We start from the raw sequence: 21134 nt of genomic DNA on the forward strand, positions 1-21134 counted from the left end.
AATGTTAGGTCCACTCGCGTGCGTAAGCAAGGATTAAGACAATAGGTGCGTAGTACGCGCCAGGCGTGTAGAGCTTACGACCTGATTAGCAGGCGTATACCGTATACGTTAGACGTCAGTTAATTACAGTTGGTTTCGCGGCTGCGGCAGGGTGCGTAGATCAATATCATCAATTGGATTAGCTCCGATCTAACGACCACAAATCGCTGACCATATCCTCTGGACAAAATATCACAGCCGCACATTGGGAACATCTTTTTGATGTGTAGCGGTAGGGATTTCTCGATTGAGAATTGGATAGGTATCACGTGTTCTCAGTTTTTACATTAAAAAGGTAAAATGTAAAAACCTACCTTGAAATTTCTGACAATCATAAAAACCTCCCCTGAGATTTTACTTTCATAAAATCTCCTATAGTTTACAAAAAACTTGTAGTTACCTCCCTTCTATCTTTGTTTGAGTAACGAAAACTTCAAACTTACGAAATTACCCTTACACATCTTTCAATATAATCCAAAATGCCAGTTTTGCCCTCCTAACCTTCACTAGACCTAACGTTTTTATAGAGTAAAATTCCTTATTATTTTCAATCAAACTCAATGATTTTTAATTAAAAGTGATAATTTTGGGGGGGGCATTTTAGTAAATTTCTATCTAATTGGTATATATAAGGGTAAATGGGTACTTTTGAATAACTAATGCATTATGCCAATGTTTTCCATCCATGACAATAAGAAAAGGGAAGGTAACGGCAGATTTTTTCAATACTACAGGGGTTTTTGTGAAAGTGAAACCTTAGGGGAGCTTTTTATGATGGTTAAAACTTCAAGGGAGATTTTTATATTTTCCCTAATATAAAATACAAGGTTTTGGACTTTACATATTTGTATTTGTATTACTTCTTTAGCTCAATTTGGTACAAATACAAAAACAAATATGTGTAGTGTAAAACAAGGTTTAGAAATACAAAATACATCCTTTTGCACTATATAAATTTGTATTTGTTCTCTTTCCAAACTGGATGCAAATTTTATATCTAGCTCAATTTTGCATCCATTTGTTTATGATTATGATTTGAGCTCTATTCTTATAGTCCATTCATCTATGGAAAAAAAAACTCTCACAAACTATTCTTACCTAATAGAAAGTTTATACATTTTTTTACTCATTTGTAATCACTAACGGTGCAAATTTTGCATCCAAAAAACAATATAAAAAATTTGCACCAAAATTTTCACCACCTTATTTTACATTGGTTTTCTTATGTATCATCTTGTTTCCTACACACTCCTTAAAAAATAACCTTCATCCTATCACCATTCACTTTCAAACTACCAATGCTACCAACCACCCCTAAATATTTAGAAGTGCTTTACAATGATGCAAACGTCAAAGATAATATATGGACCTACAAGTCCATATTGTCATTTACATCTGTGGGTGCAAGAATAGATTGAAGTGTTTTAGATGGAAATGATCCATATACCTTTACAATCGATGAAGGGAACTTTCACCAAATAGGTTCTTTATTGCCACAAAATGGAAGAAGACCAAAATTTGCTCAATTGTATGATTATGATATAAAGCATGAAGTTCAAAACCGAATGCAAGTAATTGGTGAAAATAACGGTGCACCAAGTGTTAATCCATCAATTAAGGAAGGATTGCAATCTATGCTTGATTTATTGAATCCATACATCCAAATACTTCGTAGGGTAAGAGAAATGCTTTGCTAGGAAAATATTTCTAATTTACAAATTCATATCATAGATTCAAGACAAGGGCAATAGTATATTAAGGCCAACAACAAATGAAATTACCACATTGATAGTTGGTGGTAGTAATGAAGAAGTAGACCATCGAGATATTGTTGTTCAAACGAATGATAGAATTTTACAGAAGATTAGTGAAACACACCCATCATATCTACCATTACAATATTCTATACTATTTATGCATGGTACAAATGGGTGGAATATAAATATACTACTTGCATGTGGATCCTGCATATCTCGATAAAGAGTTTCACTATCAGAGTTTATTGCACCAACATTGCAATATAGGGAAATTGAGGAAACAACACTTCTAAAGGGTGGTAAATTATTTCAACAATTTATAGTTGACTCATACAACAATTGAACATCAACGATTGAAGTACGTCACAGATAATCAATCACAAGTACGGTATGATTTGTACTAAGGCTTACAAGATGTTGTTACATTGGAGATGTTGATGCATTTGTTGTTGGAAAAAGATTTATATTGTCATCATATTTTACCAGAGGATCATGCTAAATACAACAATATCAAGATACAATGGCAATATGCAAATGGGCAAGACCTCCAAATTTTTTCATTACTTTCACCTGTAACCCAAAATGGCCATAGCTTAGAGAAGAGCTTCAACGAATATCGTGGCAATAAGTAGAAGATCGACCTGATTTAATTGTCAAGGTATTTCAAATCAAATTGAAGCAGTTGCTTCATAATTTAAAAAAAAAGGAAAACTATTTAGGGATGTTATCGCAAATGTACATGTAATAGAATTTCAAAAAAGAGGCCTCCCACATTCCTACATACTTAAAACTCTAATAGAGCAAGATAAGCCTATGTCAATTGATGATATTGATAATATTATATGTGTAAAATTACTTGATAGAGAAAATGATTCACTCTTATATGAAACAATTACTTGATGTATAATACATGGCCCATGTGATGAACACAATCCAAATAGCTCATGTATGGTTGGTGGTAAATGTTCTAAAGAATACGCAAAATCATTTTGTAGTGAAACAACAATAAATAGTATTGAGTTTGTTGTTTGTTCACAACGAGATGATGGAAAGAAATTTGTCAAAAATTGTATTGCAATAGATAACAGATGAGTAATTCTATAATCCAAACCTATTACTAGGGTATGATGCACATATAAATGTTGAGCAGTGTGCGAAAACAAAAATTATTAAGTATTTATATAAATACATTCACAATGGATCAAATTGTGCAATCGTTATAATTGAAGACAATTGCGTGTCCACTACAAATGTTGCAGGGGATTGATATAGATATGTCGATGAAGTGAAACAGTATTGTGATTGTCGCTAAAATATAGCAACTTCAGTATCATTTACCAAATCAACAATTGTTGATATTTTCATATTCTGCTAACTTGAATATAATTCTCAATCGATAGGGGTAAAAGTAGACCTGTTCATGTGCCGAGTTCGGGCTTGGCTTTTGCCAAAATTTAAATGGGCCCAGCCCAATAAAGTGTAAGTTAGGCTTAAAGCCCGACTTGCGAACAGGTCTAGGTAAAAGATAGTATGTTGACAAAATGGTTTGAGCTAAACCAAAGATATGAAGATGCAAAAAACCTAACATATTTGGAATTCCCTTCAAGTGGGTTTGGAACAAAAAAATAAATGACTGCATAAGGAGAAAGTGGGGATTTGCAATTGGAATGATATATTATGTTCATCCGAACTCAGGGGAACAATATTATTTGCGTTTGTTACTCCATAAAATAAAAGGAGCAATGAGGTATGAGGATTTGGGAACAATCAATGGAATTGAATATGCAACATCTAAGGAAGCATTCTCAGCTTTTATATTTGATGGTAATAATGAATGGCATGAATCTTTAATTGAGGCATCTCTTTGGGCATCAAGATTGTAATTGTGGAATTTGTTTTATGAAATTCCGATGTTTAGTAATGTTACAAATCCTTTGGAGTTTTGGGAATAATATTGGAAGGACCTCGCAGATGATATTCAATTAACCCTAAAAAGGCACGATGGAAATATTTTGATGAACATTGATATTGAAACTTTAAAGGGCATGGCTTTGTATCAAATTAAAATTATTTTAAATCAAAATAGTAGGTCTCTAAAGGAATTTCCCCCTATGCCACTTCCAAAAAGTCAACATTATCAATTAATCAAAAACAGATTGATCCATGAGGCATTGGATTATGACAGTGTAGTGGAAGTTGATAACTTTGCAACATGGCATGCAAACCTTAATATAGATCAGAAAGCTATTTTTGATAAAGTTATGGAAGGACATACAACTAACAAAGGAAGATTATTTTTTATTTATGATAGTGGTGGAATTGGCAAAACATTTTTATGAAAAACAATCATTGCAAAGTTCATGGTAGATAATAAAATTGTTCTACCAGTTGCTTCTTCTAGAATAACCGCCCTATTGTTGCCTAGAGGAAAAACAATCCATTCAAGGTTTAAATTTCTTATATATTTGCATGAAGTGTCATGTTGTTTTATCAACCAGCAAACAAATTTAGCAAAATTAATACAGAAAGTTGATTTAATTATTTAGGATGAAGCGCCAATGATAAATAGATATGCATTTGAGGTTATAGATAGGACTTTCAGAGATTTAATGAAATCAATATCTTCAACTGCGGATAGATATATTTTTTTAGGGAAGTTTGTTATTTTAAGAGTTGATTTTCGACAAATATTACCGGTAATACTGCAAAAAGGTAAACAAGAACAAATAATTGCATCGTCTATTCAAAGATCATATTTATGGGGATGTTGTCAAATTCTTACATTGAAGACAAACATGCGTATTCTGGCTCTAGGATAATAGATGAAGAGCGTTGTGAGTTATATGAATTTCCAAATTGAATTCTGAGTGTAGGAGATAGGAGAGTATCATTATAATCATTTATGGAGGATAAGGATCCAAATTGGACATAGACTCTTAAAAATAATTTGATTGACAACACTCATGGAGGAGTTCAACTTTTAATTGATATTGTGTTTGCAAATTTCAAAGAGAAATATTCAGATTTGACATATTTGCAACAACGTGGAATATTAATTCCAAGAAATGAAGATCTTGATGAAATAAATGCAATTATGTTATCTATGTCATCGGGAAGTAAGAAACCGTACTTAAGTGCCGATAGCATGGTTTCTACAAATGATAGTGATAATGAGTAGGACATGAATCCTCTTAAGTTATTGCACTTGCTTAATTTTTCTAGTATTCCAAATCACAGATTGTAACTTAAAGTTGGGGCACCTATAATGCTTCTACAAAATTTAAACTAATCAATTGGGCAGTGTAATAGAATCCAATTAATAGTTGAGAGGATGGGTAGTCGAGTTATTAAAGTGAAGGTAATTACAAGGACTAATATTGGGAAAACATTGCATGTACCAATAATTGTTCTTTCTCCCTCTGACACTGAATGGCCATTTGTTATTAAGAGAATACAATTTCCCTTGTGTCTTGCTTTTGCAATGAGTATTAATAAGAGCCAAAGACAAATGACGCAACATGTAGGTACATAGTGCTCGCATAGTCCCTCAGAGCACAGTAAACACCAGATTAATACCATATGGACGCTCACGATCAACCAATAGCTCATCTTTCCTATGCGATGAACTTATAGTACGTCGTAGGTCTGCGATGAACCCGTAGTTCACCACACGCTTGCAATGAACCTACGCTTTACGCAAGCCCAAAACAAACTTAGGATGAACCTGCGGTGAGGCTTTACACGTACCCGGCCCTGTGATGAACCCTAAACTACCACGGGATCACGATTCGTTAAGAACCGAACTCAGGTATTAGCTGCACGCGTAATGACGAAGTGACGAACGTGACAAGGGCACCACGTAAATCCAATAAAACGTCGTCCGCCAGGCAATGATGTCATTAGCGCCACGTCAGTTAAGTAAGGTGCAAAAGGGTAGTAACACACGTAGACTATAACGATCTCCGAGTGAAATGAAAGCCAATCCTCGGGAAGATCCCCATAGGGACACGTAGCGAAACCCCAGCAATGCCCTTAATGATTGGTGGTGAATCCAATATTCACTTTCCTAGTATAAGACAAACGCCTCTAGGTCCTTCTTTTTAGGATCTTGGGATCTTCCCCCATAAATAGAGAATTCTTCTCATATTAAAGCTCATTCGTTCAATCACCGATTATCCTTATCACTAATCTCCCATTTTGTCACTCTCCCTTCGTGCCCTAGCCTCCGGATTGATACCCCTGCTCTTGGTCTTTCTCTGTCTTTCAAAGAGACCACCTCCCTATCCTAGCTGCCACCTTACCTACAGTAGAATCTTTGGTTAGAATCTCTGGTGCACAAGGGGCTTTACACCCACATCGGTACAACATCATTAGTGTCTTTTGCTATTTCCCTTCTTGCCATTGGTCAGGGGAGGGGGGATGAAATGCACAAACTTGGCATGGAATTTCCCATTGACAGAAAGGGAATCATCAAAAGACAAGGGGGCTAAACCACAGAAGATAGGGAACCTCATCGAAGAACAAACATTTAACGCATGCCCAAAACCACTAACACATAAAGATGCACAATCACTCGAGTAGTTGACCGTCAACAAGCAAGGGGGCTGACAAAAGTCGAAATTAAGTTTATACCATCCATACAAAATGGCAAAATAGAGCAAATCCCCAGACCCAACGCATGCAAATATCCGTTAATCCATCACAAGACCTAAAAAATAAATGCAAAAGCAAAGTGCTTATCTATAAGCTTCCACTTACTGATAAGCAAGGGGCTAATGTAGATACATAGTGCTCGTACAGTCCCTCAAATCACAGTAAACACTAGATTGATACCACATGGACGCTCGCGATCAACCAGCATCTCATCTTTCCTATGCGATGAACCTATAGTATGTCACAGGTCTACGATGAACCTATAGTACGTCGCAGGTCTGCGATGAACCTATAGTACATCGCAGGTCTGCGATGAACCTACGCTTAACGCAAGCCCAAAATGAACTCAGGATGAACCTGCAATGAGGCTTTATACGTACCCGGCCCCACGATGAACCCTAAACCGCCACGGGATCCCGGTTCGTTAAGAACCAAACTCGGGTATAAGCTACATGCATAATGACGAAGTGACGAACGTGACAAGGCGCCATGTAGGTCTAATAAAACGTCACCTGCCATACAATGTCATCACTAGCGCCACGTCAATTAAGTACGGTGCAAAAGGGTAGTAACACACGTGGGCTATGAGGATCTCCGAGTGAAAGGAAAACCAATCCTCGGGAAGATCTCCATAAGGACACGTGGCGAAACCCCAACATTGCCCTTAATGATTGGTGGCGAATCTAATATTCACTTTCCTAGTAGAAGATAAACGCCTTTAGGTCATTTTTAGGATCTCGGGATCTTCCCCCATAAATAGAGAATTCTTCTCATAATAAAGGTCATTCATTAAATTACTGATCTCCCATTCTTTCACTCTCCCTTCATGCCCTAGCCTCCAGATTGATACCCCTGCTCTCGGTCTTTTTTTGTCTTTCAAAGAGACCACATCCCTATCCTAGCCGCCACCTTACCTACACAACATGTAGGTGTTTATTTGCCTAATCCTATATTCTCCCATGGACAACTTTATATTGCTATTTCCTATGTAACATCTCTATCTAGGTTGAAGATTTTATTTAAAATTAAAGATGATGAGCCAAGTAACTTCACCTAGAATATTATTTACCATGAGATCTTTCAAGATATCTTATAGCGGGAGCTTTTTTTTAATTTAATTTAATTTTTAGTTAATAAGAATTTTGTTATTCTTTTTTATGACATTTTTTGCACCTCACTTCACTAAACATAATGAGGTCATCATTGCCCACCGTTAATAGACGGTTTAATAAACGACTTCTAGTGAGAATGCTAAAGAACCAATTCATCGAGGAACAATTAGTCGAAGGGACGCCGATAAAGCTTTATTGTTTTAATAACATTGACCTGGCCTTGAAATTGAAGGCAAATGGGGTCGATGTTGAGGAACATGCCATTATACACAAGTACTCTTAGGCTAGATTGGGATAGCGTTGTAGTTGGCATATTATCCAATGTTAATTTAAAAATTTATCTACAATTAACTGATGTTCTTAAGGAAGTAGAACACAATATCAATAAACTTAGGATTGAATTGGAAAAGAAACCAAAGAATATGGAGAATTTTTAGAATATCATTTTCATAATAAGATTCATTTATTCAATCAATTGTTTCATTGTGGATTTACAATGACACATGAAATTCTGGATTATGCATATATGCACACATTACAAAATCTACTTAGGGAATTTGGCTTGAGGCTGATTGAAGAACAAGGGCCATATGATCTGAATATATTGGTTGATATTTTAATGAATCGTGATGAGTATTTTCTATTGATTGCTACAACAGAGGAAGTTGAGAGCAATTTAAAATGTCATGTGACCAAAATACTACTTAGATCTGGTATGTATATCTTTTTTACATTAATACATCAAAGTACAACATTTTAGGTGCTCATAAATACTTACAACTAATATATGCTATTCTTCAGCATTTTTGGTCTTCATTTGTAGAGATATGTGAATAAGAAAGGTGTCTGTTAAGAATTTGTTAAGAGTTGATAGTTGTCATATGGATTTCATTTTCTTAAAATTTTAGATTTTATATTTACCTCATATATAGTTATCTTAACTTTATATTGGCATTTTATAAATTTTATAAACCAACGTCAATTTAGGATTACCTTTTTAATACACAGTTGTCAATTTATTTCAATTTTATTGTCTCATATTTTAATTTTATTATCGTACATATTACCAAAGCATTCTTCATTTTCCTTTATTGATTATATTTGTTTAAAAATATAGAATGAGGCCTCCTTTGCTAAAACTTTATTGGCAATTCACATATCGGTTGGTAGTTAGAAGCATAAGGAGAGAATTAGAGGAAAAAAATGTTGGTAGAGGGATGGGAACATCAATAAAGAATCATTATATCAAGGAGATAAATTTGGAATCAAAATTAAGAGAATGTGGATTTATCATAACACCACAGTCTGTAGTATATGCAATTTTAAATACTTTTGGACCGGAGTAGTGTAGGGTAATTTCAAAAATATTCACTTCCTCTGAAGTTAACCAATTTTCTGATTGAAGGAGAATGAGGTATAAATGAATTGTGGATCAAATTTGAGCAAACTCCAAAGCAAAATGGGACATCTCTTGACTATCATTTTCATGCAAATTTGAGTTTATTTCAACAATTAAAAGGAGGTTTTACAATGACAGATAATTTTTTTTATCATGCATATGTTGCTACGTTGCCATCGCCCTTATCAGAGTTTGGTCTTAACTACCTCCAAGAAAACACACTGTGTGATTTCACTAAATTTGCAACCATAATAAAGGCATTTGAAGATGATTTTATTATGGTTGCTACAATGGAAGAAGTGGAACACACATTAAATTTTCTAAATTAGAATGAATTTAAGCATTGTGTACCATTGATCAATAGGTAATTGTTGTACAACATAAACATTTCATATTTAAAACTAATGAATCATCTTTTAAAATTTATTAGACCGACTCTTACATCTTTTAAAAATTTAAAATGTTCAAGTGACCATGTTCAAAGAATTATGCGACTAAGAGAAGACAAGATTATGCAAATGTTATTATTATTTTTTTGTTTTTCTAAATTATTGAGATGTTGTTTAAAGACATTTAATATAGAATAGATTATGATTTACAATTTGAATATTAATTTGAATATTCAAATTTTTAGTAATATTAATTTTAATATAATTTTTATTTTAATAGAATGACGTTTCATCCAATAATAATTTCTAAGATGAACTTAACTATTAAAATAGAGACCTCAAAGGTCGCCTTATAAGAAAATTGGATTTTTAAGGATTCAGAATAAGTGATGGAGTTCATTGAGTATGTAACCTGATTTTCATAGCCTAGGTGATTTTTTTATAAAAATAAACACTTTATTTTATTTACTTAATAAATATTAAAAGACCATTTTTTATATCTTAATTTTTACTATATTTGTAAGGGGATAATATTCAAGTGAAGATGTTAATTGAAGTAATAGAAAATTTTATAAATATACTACGTGAAGGCATGATTTACTATATATCAAGATTGAACATTCGTTGTGCTCATTCTAAGTATACCATGACTCGAATTGATATACATTTGCATTTCATTGATGATACAAAGATTGTATGTTGTATTGACAACTACATGAAAATCTCACTTCAAAAGTATAATTTTATTACATTTGACAACATTGCAAAATATGCAAGAAAAAATATACTCATAGGTATATTCTAACTTATTCTATTTCGAATAAAATGTATTACAAAAAATTATGCTCTACTAAACATTTCTTTTTTCTACAGATGTCATTGGGTAATTGTCTATGTTGGTCACACTTTTTCAGTATATCCGAACTCCAAAAAGATTGAATTTCTTTTATTAGATCAATAGTAAGTATTATTAACTTACATGCTTTTTCTTTTTTATGTTTTTTAATTATAACATTAATTATTATTAATGGTATGATGGTTCTAGAGCGATTTACCTTATGGGATAAATTTATAGATGTAATTCTTTCACATGTTACGGAAATAAAGGAAGAATTTATGATCATCGTTGGTAAATGCGTAAAAGTTATGCACTATAAAGATGACATTATATTATCTTTATTTAACAACACTTTCAATTTCAATTGATTTACATACGAGATATAATTGTAGGGAATCCCATTACCACTACAAAAAAAATACACAAATATCTTTCTATCCTAGTATTACTGAAGAATCACTTAGGTTATGATTAGTAATAAGTTATGATATATTAATTTGTAAATATAATAAATATTTCACCAAACAAATTTTAAACTAATTATTTTATGATTCTTATAAGTTGTGGAGAGTTATACCTAAATTAACTTCTCTTACATGAATGCACATACTTGAATTATTTGTTCTATACATTACTATATTACAATTATATCAACATTTTTACAATATTTATTTCATTGGACATGATTATCCTCCTCTCTACTTAGTTTATCAATTATATAAATTTAGTATGTAATTGACAATCACTATATACTTTAAATGTTTTTTTGTTATCAAAATGGATTGCATTTTCCCGTAAATGCGTAGGTCCCCGCTAGTATCTATCTATAAATATAGCAAGACAGTCCACATCATCATGCCTCTCTTTGCTCCAAACCCCACTTTCTAATTTCCTATTTGTTTGAATTTTTTATTTATTAATTCCACATAATTACCCATTAAACCAATAAGGAAATAGCATATGCTTAACTATTTCTAACAACTAAAAAGAAAGAGGGATTTGCTTTTCTAATGTTTAGCCGAGTGGCGCCACTTTCCTCCACTTTCTCCTAAAATGTCTCTAATTCCTATTTATCTCCAAGATTATCCCTCACTCCTATTTATCTCTTAAATTACTTCTAATTTAGTAGAGAGATTCACTCCTAAACTATTCCTAATTCCTATTTATCTTCTCCCCCACTTTTTGTCTACATCTATCTAAACAAAGTTTCAATTAAAAATTTTCAGAATTATTTACATATTATAACAAAATTATACACTAACTTTAAAATATTTATTCAAAATATAAAAATTAATTATAATATATTTCATAATATTCACATTATTATAGTTTTATATTTTTACAAAATTCATCATGAAGTTATGTAGTAACAATATAAATTATAATTTTATGAATTGTTCAATTTAAATGTTATTTAAACAATACAAATTTAACATTAATAAATAAAACATTATTTAAATATTTCAACAACTAAATATCTTAAATAAAAAACATTAAAAATATCTAAATAATTATACAACAAAATATTTAATATTATGTAATAACTTATAAATAAATAAAATTCAAATAATAAAAAAATTAAAAATTTTACATATTTATATTTAAATAATGAAACATTTAAAAAGACTAAATTTTAAAGAGTTAAAATAACGAAATTATTTAATAAATTTAAAATATTTTTTTAAAAGTAGAAAAATAATTATAATATATTTCATAAAATTCATATTAATAATAATTTAATATTTTTAAAATTAATAACGAATTATGTAATAATACTACTAATTATAATTTTATGGATTATTAAATTCAATAAAAAATTAATATATTAAAATTTTAAATAACAATATTGCTTAAATAATTAAATAATATTGTAAATAACTTATTTCACTTATATCAATTAATAACTATTGAAAATAACTTCAAAAAATTAATATTTATTAGTAATATTTTTACAATAATAGTGTATATTCATTATATATTACTACACTTAATATTTATTGTATTGTCAGAAATTATTTTTTATGTTTTTTGAAAAATATGTTTTCAATAATTATTTATAAATCTATTTTTATTTTGTTATTCAACAGAAAATTATCAATAATTATTGGAGATTAAACAACTATTATTTAGATTTTGAAATTTAATTTGTTGTATTTATTGTATTTTCGTTATAAATTTATTTTTAGTAACTATGTATTTTTTAAATTTATTGATTAATATTTATTAGAGATTAAACTATTATCTGAGATTACACTATTTATTGACTAATTTAATATATTTCCAATATTTATTGTATTTTTATTAAATATCTATTCTATTTCCATTATAACTTTATTTTCAATAATTGTGTATCTTTGCTATAAATTTTCAATAATTATTGGAGATTAAACTATTGTTATTTATTAGAGATTAGACTATTAATTTAGTTGAAATTAGGAGTGTTCAAGGATCGGTTCAGTTCGATTGCAAGTTGTTTCGAAATTGACATCACCCGAAACCAACTGACCATTAGTGAAAACCTGCTCGGGTTGTATTGGTTTGGGTCTATTTTCGGTTTGGTTTGTTTTTTCAAAAGATTTAAAATTAAAAATTAAATTTAAATTTAATAAACTATAATTATATTATTAATAAGTAAATTAAAAAAATAAATTTATGATATAAAATATTTTAGACTAAGAAATGTGGGAATTTTCCCACTTTCCCATATTAAAAATAATATTTAAAATATAAAGTATTAATATATATCTATGGTCGGGTTGGTTCAGTTTTGGTCGATCTGCAAATGGCCAAACCAAAACTGACCTAACTTGGTTGTGTTGAAAAATTGTTAAACCAAAACCGATCAGAAACACTAGAAAACAAACTAACTTGGGTTGAGTTTGATCGGATTGGTTATTAAAAAGTTAAAATATAAAGCAATTACATACTCTTATGTATTTCATTTGTTTAGCTTTTGTTTAACAAAGCTCATGCATGGCACCGGTCCTGCTAGTATATATATACTAAAGTAGAGCTTGCCACGTTAGCAACCCTCTCCTTGCTCAATTACCCAAACCAAGTAATTCTAGAGAAGGTGCGAGATTCCCTCTATAAGCCCATGAAGTTGCCACCTAGCATAGTAATTTCCCATTTTTTGCTCCGAACCGATTAACTTAGGAATCTTTTCCTATAATCTCTCTCTAATCTTTTCCTATAATCTCTGCCAATCTACACAAATGGAAACTTGCCTAAGAACTAGCCCATCCATGTAGGAACGTGGCAGCGTTCTCTTCTTCAGGAGAATCCCACTCCAACTCTTTCTCTCCCCCCCCCCTCTCTTTCTCTCTCATGTTCCCAAAACACTTAGGCAACCCCCCTCCTAAAATTTCTACAAAACTATATCTCCCACCTAAACTTCCTCCTAAAACAACTCTTAATCTATATTACATGCCCAATAAATCAAAACCAACTAAAAACCAAAAAGAAAAACGTGGTTAAATTAATTTGTGAAATATTTTTTATATTTTCAATAATTATTGATATTATTCAGTAAATACCAGCACCTAAACTTTATTTTTGCGTAATTTTGGTAAATTGGAAAATTTAATTTCTAAAAATTACATGCTGAAAATTACAAATTTATTAATTAAAATTACTGGTAAATTTTCATTGAAATTTTTATTTCAATAAATATAAATTTATTTTTTACATTTTCAGTAATTTTTGTCAATTTATTAATATTTAATGATATTATCAGATAATAATTAAAAATTTTCAGTAATTTATTTTTAGTGGAAAATTAATTTCAATAAATATAAATCCATTTTTACATTTTTAGTAATTTTGATATTTACTATCATTTTGGTAATTTATTTTAGTGAAAGTGAAATTATAAAACTCCCAAATATTCAAATAAATAATTAGAAAATTTTAGTAATATACATAAGTATTTGATATTACATTTATAATTACCATAATTATGGAACTATATTTATGGGTTTGGGGGATGACCCCCGGGTAGGAATGGCAATGGGTGGGTTCGGAGTGGGGATCATACTCTCCATCCCGATCTTGAGTTTTAAATTAATTATTGTCTTTGACCTCGATCACCGTCTAAAAAAAATTTAGCTTGCATCCCCAATCCCCAATGGAGAAGGGTTCCCCATAGAGGACTTGAATCCCCACATTTTTTAATTAAAACTTTGTTTTTAAAAAAGTATATATTAAAATTAAGAAAAATTAATATGCAAATAATATTTTAAATATATTTGGATATGTATAATATAAATAATATTATATATTTAATATAATATTTAGGTCCTAGCCTCTGATCTCTTAAGACTGAAGTGGTTTCATACCACTTTCATGCTAAAGAGGTGCTCGGTGGCTCTTAATATTGAAGCCTAATGATAGCTGAAGTACAAATGAGTCAGGTCATTATTTTAATGGATTTTACCCATATTGCCCCTATAATGCTCAATTAACTTATAACATCTCATATGAAGACCCATCGGATCCACCACCAATCTTTTATTTTCCCCATAATGTTATTATAATGTAATATTATAATATACTATAATATTCATATTATACTGTTATAATAATAGTTCATTAACTATATTATTCATCATCGTCTTATAGTGCTATTAATAATTACTTATATTAATTATTATAACTAATTATTTAGAATATTATTTACCAATTATAATATTATAATGAAACCAATAATTATTTATATTAAATAGTATTATAAATTATGAATAGTAATCATAATAAATTATTAATATTATTATAATATTAATATAATATTCATAATACTAGCATTATTACTAACATTATAAATTAATGATTAATATTATAATATTCATTATAATATGTTATAGTAATATTCTAATAGAAATTAATTAATTAAAATATTAATTATTATCGTACAATTTCATTAATTATTAATAACATTTCATTAATAAAGAATAATAATAATAATTCATAATTAAGTAATAATTAATTTTAATTAATCAACCAATCAATCAATCATTATTAATAGCAGTTAATTAATTATGAATAATAGTTAATAATTAATCATAACAATAATTAATTATTATTAATTAATTAATCAATTATTTGTGTTAATTTTTAATTAATCATTAATAATAATATTAATTATTAATTATATGTATAACTTAATCATAAAAATAAATAATTATTAATTAATTAATTGTTATTATTAATAGTTAGTGATTAATAATTAATTAATTGTTATATTTTTTGAATAATCCAAAATTTCATTTTTTTGATTTATTATTAACATGTATACTTAATATTATCATATTTTATTTTTTAAATAGGATATTGGTGGTGTTTTTTATATTTTCTTGAATAATCCAAATTTTCATTTTTTGATTTATTATTAACATGTATACTTAATATTATCCTATTTTATTTTTCTTTAAATTCCCATTATTATTGGTGATCTTTTTGTGTTTTTTTTTTAATAATCCGAATTTTCATTTGTTACACTATTATAAATATGTACCATCCTATTTTATTTTTTTTAATTCTCATTGGTATTGGTGTTTTTTATTAATATGTATAATTAATATTATCCTATTTTATTTTTTTAAATAGAATATTGGTGGTGTTTTTTATATTTTCTTGAACAATCCAATTTTTTTTTGATTTATTATTAACATGTATACTTAATATTATCCTATTTTATTTTTTTGTAATTCTTATTGGTATTTTATTGTTAATACTAACATAATTAGTATTACATAATTACTATTACATCAATAATTATAACTTGTAGGTTATGGCTAGTAGTCAAGGGAAAATTGGGGGAGCTCTCGGGCTATGTGGACTCTTAAATTGCACAAAATTTGGGTGGACGTATTCTTGAATCAAGTCATTGGCGGCCACTGAATCAATACTACCTTGGATAGACAAGAATGGGCAAATGTGATTCAGGAGTTCAACATGATAACAAGGAAAAACTACATAAATGAATAATCATTAGGATGCAGTAAAGAATGAGTTAAAGATATTCCATAAACTGCCGATCTATACTGATTCGGGTTGGGATCCAATAAACGAAATATTCACTGCTAGGGATGACTTTTGGGATGACTATCTGAAGGTATGGTGTAATTTAGCATTTTAAAACAATAAACATATAGGTTAATCATTTTGTTAGGCAAAACCTTACATAGTTATATACTTGTGTGATAGACATACCCTAATGCGGCACAGTTTAAACATAAGGGTCTTCCTCATGCGACAGATTTGGACATCATATTTGGTGGCACAGTTGCCCACGGTTACAATAGTTGGGCACCGAATGAGGGTGCACTACTGGAGGTGGTACCGTTAACCCAACCGATTATAGATGATGACTAGATGATTGAGGAATTACACCATAATCCAGAGACACCCATGGGTGCATCTGAAACAATGCAGGAGGCTGAAAGGGGCCCAACTAGCGCTCACTCATATAGAGTTGTCCATAAAGACATTGGGAGAGTAGCAACTCTATTAGGAGAAAGAAGACAACGAGTGCTATATGGGTCAACACGAATTTGGAAAGAATTGCCTCTACATTTGAGCTATCAACTGCTCATGGAGTTGGAAAGAGCATGAGGCTAAGTTTTATGGAACGTTGCATGAACCTCCTAAATGAGATCCTTGAGATTGAGGAGGGGAATCTTATATTCATGTTTGCTAGTCTCCAGTTCATGAATGGTGAATTCCGTGACTTGTTTATTGCGATTGGGTCTCTTACCTTACAATTGTAGATGATTAAAGAGTTGTATGAGCGCTCCGATTGCATGTAAAACTTGTTTGCATCAATCTGTGTTTTCTTCTTTTTTGTCATATAGATTTGAGAACTTGAGTACTCTTTATTTTGACAAGTATGTCCTAGGGTTATTATCATTGGACTTAATTTACATTATAATGTTAATTAAATGTGTGTTTTTTTTTTGCATTTATGTCTTCCATTCTATGATTATTAATTTTGTTTGTCTTTATTAAATTACATGATAGCGTAAGAGATGGCTATTGATATGGAAGCCAAAGTGGAGATTGAGGTAGTATCGGATATTGAGTTAGATTCCAATAGTATCTCACCTTACAATGGGGTGATGGACACTGATGAGGAGTTCGAGTGCATTATGGAGGTTGCCTCTATGGTAAGTGAGTTTTAGTATGATACTTGGGTATCATAAAGAACCCAAACACACCATGGATTGCATTGGAGCGGTGTACACAAAATCTCTCATCGAATGGCACGATTGTCGGTTCTATGAACTTTGTCATATGGACAAGCATGTATTTATACAACTGCGCAATACTCTGAAAGAGAGTGACCTCATTACAAACAGTTGAGATGTTTTGGTGGAGGAGCAATTAGCCATTTTCCTTCATGTTGTTGGACATAATGAAAGGAATCGGATGATGCAAGAATGGTTCCAACATTCCGGCGAGACGATTAGTCGATTTTTCAATGACATGTTGATGGCAATAGTTAAACTCTCATTGTCAATAATATGTTCCTTCATGTTGTTGGACATAATGAAAGGAATCAGATGATGCAATAACGGTTCCAACATTCCGGCGAGACGATTAATCGATTTTTCAATGACATGCTGATGGCGATAGTTAAACTCTCATTGTCAATAATATGTTCCTTCATGTTGTTGGACATAATGAAAGGAATCAGATGATGCAAGAACGGTTCCAATATTCCGGCGAGACAATTTAATCGATTTTTCAATGACATGCTGATGGCGATAATTAAACTCCCATTGTCAATAATATGCCCCCACCCCAACTTTAACATTGTGCATCCACACATTTGTCAGAATCCAAAATATTGGCCATATTTCAAGGTAGCATTTGCACACTATGAGCCCATTTTAAAACTACATCATAAATGGATACTGAAAGCTATTGGGTTCATTTTTTTTTGTAAAATTGCATAGAGGCTATTGATGGGACACACGTATTAGCATGGGTCCCTACTGATAAGTAGACACTGTACCGGCATAGAAAAGGGCCTTGCACACAAAATGTAATGGTCATGTGTGATTTCAACATGTGGTTTACATTTGTCCTTCCTAGATGGGAGGGGATTGCACATAACTATCGCGTATTTGTAGAAGTTGTACATAATTCGAAATATAATTTCCCGCATTCACCACAGGGTATGGCTCCATATTGAGGTGATCATGGGTCGGGCCGGGCTTTGCACTTATGATAAGGGCTATAGCTTAGGCCTGGGCTCGGTCCGGCCTGAGGTTCCATGCCTAAAACAAAAGCCCTAGCCCAGGTCTACACGGGCTCGGGCCGGGCCAAGCTTGATTTTAGGCCAATGTCTTTCATATATAAAACATTGCATATCTATAATATTTTATATTAAATGACATAAGATGCATATAAACTTATTTTATACATTATATAATATAAAATATTACATATAATATAAATTATACATGTCATGTTATAATATTTATATATAAAATATTAGTCTAATATAAAATAACATGTATACATACGTATACATTATACACAAAATGTGTAAGTTTAAATATATGCGGGTCGGGTCGGGCCTGGGCCAGTCTTGAAGTATTAAGCCCAAGCCTGGCCCTAAAATTTGCAGGCCTGATGTGGGCTCGGGCTTGGCTGAAATGGTCACCCCTAGTTCCATACGTTGCAATTTCTTGCGTATTATCTGAATTTGTGCAAAAATAATATTCATATTCCCATTCTTATTCTTAGGTAAGTATTATGTTGTTGATAATGCGTACCCCAACATTGCTGGCTACATGGGACCGTACCGTAATATACGATACCATTTGCTTGATTTTCGAAGGGGAGGACATCCTACAACCAAGGAAGAGTACTTCAATAATACCCATGCCTCGTTGAGAAGTGTCTTCGAGCGGAGGTTTGGTGTGTTGAAGGCTCGATTCCCTATCCCGGAGTGTATGTCATGCTATCCATTAAGAAACACAACGGTTGATAGTTGTGGTTTGCATGACAATACACAACTTCATTAGGGACAACTAGGGCATAGACACCCTGTTTAATGAGTTTGAGAATGATGAAGATATCGAAATTCAACCTTCGTCTGATACAAATGGAGAAGATTTCGATGAGGTTGTTGTTGGTGGTGTGAATCAACAACAATAAATGTTGTTGCTTAGGCAACAACTTACAGATGCAATATATGCTAACCATACTCAGCCACCATTGAGGAGGCATAGGTCAACATAACTCATGTTGGTGGTCATGGTCTTTGTTTTTTTTTTGTATTTGATAAACATTATGCATCAAATGTGGATGTATTTGACTTTATTGTATTTAGGAACTTTGTGTTTTGGATACTTTATGTTAATCTAGTTGTTGATAGTATATATTCTCTCATTACAAGTCATTAATGGCTGATAGGAAATACTATGTAGTGTTCATTGGTCGTCACCCAGGTAAATGCGATACCTGAGCCGAATGCAACTTGTTGGTCCACCGGTACAGTGGTGCAGTGTTTTGCTCATATAAAACATACGAAGAAGCAGATTGTCAATTCCATTATTTCATGGCTTTATATGATTCTTCAACTATCGGTTGTCTAAAATGACTGATGCATCCGGATTAACCTATGTGTACTAGGCATCCATGTGTGTTCTGGTAATTGGAGTAATTACACTGGGCATGTTGTACATGTCCAATTGAGATGCAATTTTATAAATATCCACACTTTTATGTTACTTTAGGGCACATTAAATGAACATGGACATGAAAGTAGTTTTGTGAATACTTCTATTTAATTACACTTTCTAAAAGTATTTTGTGAAAATTGTGACATAAAAATACTTCATTGAAGTATTTTGTGAAAAACTGTGCCTTAAAAACACTTTTTGGAGTATTTTGTAAAAACTATGTCTTGAAAGTGCTTTTTGGAAGTATTTTGTGAAAACTATGCATTGAAAGTACTTTATGAAAGTATTTTGTGAAAAATGCACCTTGAAAGTGTTTTCTATAAGTATTTTGTGAAAACTACGCCTTAAAAGCACTTACTAAAGTTTTTTGAGAAAATTGCAAAAGTGCTTTCTGGAAGTATTTTGTGAAAGCTATGCCTTGAAAGTGCTTTTTGGAACTATTTTATGAAAACTATGCCTTAAAAACACTTTATAGAAGTATTTTGTGAAAATTGCACCTTGAAAGTGCTTTTTGTAAGTATTTTGTGAAAACTACGCCTTGAAAGTACTTTTTGGAAATACTATTCAATATTTGTTAAATTATTATTGTTATTATTATTATTATTATTATTTATCATCATCATCATCATTATTATTATTATTATTATTATTATTAATTGGATTCACATAGTGCTCTACGTGTGGGCCCACGTGGGCTCTCAGGTGTCATGATATAGCGATTTTTCATTGAAATGTATATTATAATATGTAAAAATCATTGTTTATAAGTATGAGTAAAGTGCGGGCTAAAATTGTCATTTGTGTCAATATAAACATTTGCGGGGAAAGTAGCTGACCAAACATCCCCACCCAAAAAAGTGCTTAAAAAACATAATAAGTGATTTGGCAAATGGGTCACCAAACAACCTTAAGTGGTTGTTAAAATAAGCACTTCTAAAAAGTACTTGTGTTTTTTTAACAACCACTTAATCACCAAATATAGCCTACGGAATGTGAATCAAGCAAATGAACACAAGTTTTTCGAAAATTCATTATTGTCTCTCTTAGTTCAATCTATTACTATCTTATAGAAGGTTTTTCAGAAATTCTTCAACATTGTTTGTTGCAAATTCTCACCTAAGGTTTTATTGTATCCTATAAACAAATTTGCTTGTAACTTAACAACAAACTCAATAAAACTAAGTGGGGGCAAATAATGTTCTAAAGACAATGTCTTCGTATATGCCTTAGAGCTTCTCCTCCAAGTTTCTGTGAC

This window comes from Nelumbo nucifera, chromosome 5, assembly GCF_055504915.1.
Source record: "Nelumbo nucifera cultivar China Antique chromosome 5, China Antique-T2T, whole genome shotgun sequence".
NCBI classification, from domain to species: domain Eukaryota; kingdom Viridiplantae; phylum Streptophyta; class Magnoliopsida; order Proteales; family Nelumbonaceae; genus Nelumbo; species Nelumbo nucifera.